The sequence below is a fragment of the Mus caroli genome, chromosome 2 (genome assembly GCF_900094665.2).
Source record: "Mus caroli chromosome 2, CAROLI_EIJ_v1.1, whole genome shotgun sequence".
In the NCBI taxonomy this organism is placed as follows: domain Eukaryota; kingdom Metazoa; phylum Chordata; class Mammalia; order Rodentia; family Muridae; genus Mus; species Mus caroli.
The window spans coordinates 137,154,523-137,156,608 of record NC_034571.1 but is presented as its reverse complement, the minus strand read 5'-3'; the positions used below and the strand labels follow the sequence as shown (position 1 = coordinate 137,156,608).

The window sequence follows — 2,086 nt, the reverse complement described above, 5'->3', positions numbered from 1 at the left end:
CATGTAAGAGGGCACAATTTAAGATGACAACTATGAATTAGCTCATCAGCAGTTCTCAACCTATGGATTGCAAACCCTTTGGGGGGAATCACATATCACATATCCTACATATCAGATATTTATGTTACTATTTGCAACAGTAGCAAAATTACAGTTATAAAATAGGAATGAAATAATTTTATGGTTGGGGATTATATCAACATGAGGAACTATATAATAAAGGGTCTCAGAATTAGCAAGGTTGAGAACCACTGGGTTAGGTTTTAAAAGCTGATTACATTGGAAATCCAAAGCAAGTAAGGTAGATTGTTACATTATTCTCTAAAAGGCATCTTAAGGCACAGCTGCGACTCGTCCTCACTCGACTGACGTCTGCTTTAGGTATCGCAGCAGGAACCGAAGTACGCCCGAGGACTTCAGGAACCATGCCGAAGCCACACAGTGAAGCAGGCACTGCCTTCATTCAGACCCAGCAGCTCCACGCAGCCATGGCTGACACCTTCCTGGAACACATGTGCCACCTGGACATTGATTCTGCCCCCATCACGGCCCGTAACACTGGCATCATTTGTACCATTGGGCCTGCTTCCCGATCTGTGGAGATGCTGAAGGAGATGATTAAGTCTGGAATGAATGTGGCTCGGCTGAATTTCTCTCATGGAACCCATGAGTACCATGCAGAGACCACCAAGAATGTCCGTGAAGCCACAGAAAGCTTTGCATCTGATCCCATTCTCTACCGTCCTGTTGCTGTGGCTCTGGATACAAAGGGACCTGAGATCCGGACTGGACTCATCAAGGGCAGCGGTACTGCTGAGGTGGAGCTGAAGAAGGGAGCCACTCTGAAGATCACCCTGGACAACGCTTACATGGAGAAGTGTGACGAGAACATCCTGTGGCTGGACTACAAGAACATCTGCAAGGTGGTGGAGGTGGGCAGCAAGATCTACGTGGACGATGGGCTCATCTCACTGCAGGTGAAGGAGAAAGGTGCTGACTTCCTGGTGACAGAGGTGGAGAATGGTGGCTCCTTGGGCAGCAAGAAGGGCGTGAACCTGCCCGGTGCTGCTGTGGATCTCCCCGCTGTGTCGGAAAAGGACATCCAGGACCTGAAGTTTGGGGTGGAGCAGGATGTGGACATGGTGTTTGCATCTTTCATCCGCAAGGCAGCCGACGTGCTGTCAGTAAGGTGCTGGGAGAGAAGGGCAAGAACATCAAGATCATCAGCAAAATCGAGAACCATGAAGGTGTCTGAAGGTTTGATGAGATCTTGGAGGCCAGTGATGGGATCATGGTGGCTCGTGGTGACCTGGGCATTGAGATTCCTGCAGAGAAGGTCTTCCTGGCTCAGAAGATGATGATCGGGAGATGCAACCGAGCTGGGAAGCCTGTCATCTGTGCCACACAGATGCTAGAGAGCATGATCAAGAAGCCACGCCCCACCCGTGCTGAAGGCAGTGATGTGGCCAATGCAGTCCTGGATGGAGCAGATTGCATCATGCTGTCTGGAGAAACAGCCAAGGGGGACTACCCTCTGGAGGCTGTTCGCATGCAGCACCTGATTGCCCGAGAGGCAGAGGCTGCCATCTACCACTTGCAGCTATTCGAGGAACTCCGCCGCCTGGCGCCCATTACCAGCGACCCCACAGAAGCTGCCGCCGTGGGTGCCGTGGAGGCCTCCTTCAAGTGCTGCAGTGGGGCCATTATCGTGCTCACCAAGTCTGGCAGGAGTGCTCACCAAGTGGCCAGGTACCGCCCTCGGGCTCCTATCATTGCCGTGACTCGCAATCTCCAGACTGCTCGCCAGGCCCATATGTACCGTGGCATCTTCCCTGTGCTGTGTAAGGATGCCGTACTGAATGCCTGGGCTGAGGATGTCGACCTTCGTGTAAACTTGGCCATGGATGTTGGCAAGGCCCGAGGCTTCTTCAAGAAGGGAGATGTGGTCATTGTGCTGACCGGGTGGCGCCCTGGCTCTGGATTCACCAACACCATGCGTGTAGTGCCTGTACCTTGATGGCCCTCTGGAGCCCCTCTTCTAGCCCCTGTCCCTTCCCCTCCCCTATCCTTTCCATTAGGCCAGCAA

General features: G+C 52.5%; 1 pseudogene across 1 annotated transcript; it reads left to right on the top strand.

Moving 5' to 3' along the window:
- The first annotated feature begins 355 nt into the window (after positions 1-355).
- LOC110286118 lies at positions 356-2,063 on the top strand (annotated as a pseudogene). The gene has a single exon (XR_002377118.2). The product of XR_002377118.2 is annotated as a pyruvate kinase PKM pseudogene (transcript).
- Positions 2,064-2,086: the final 23 nt, after the last annotated feature.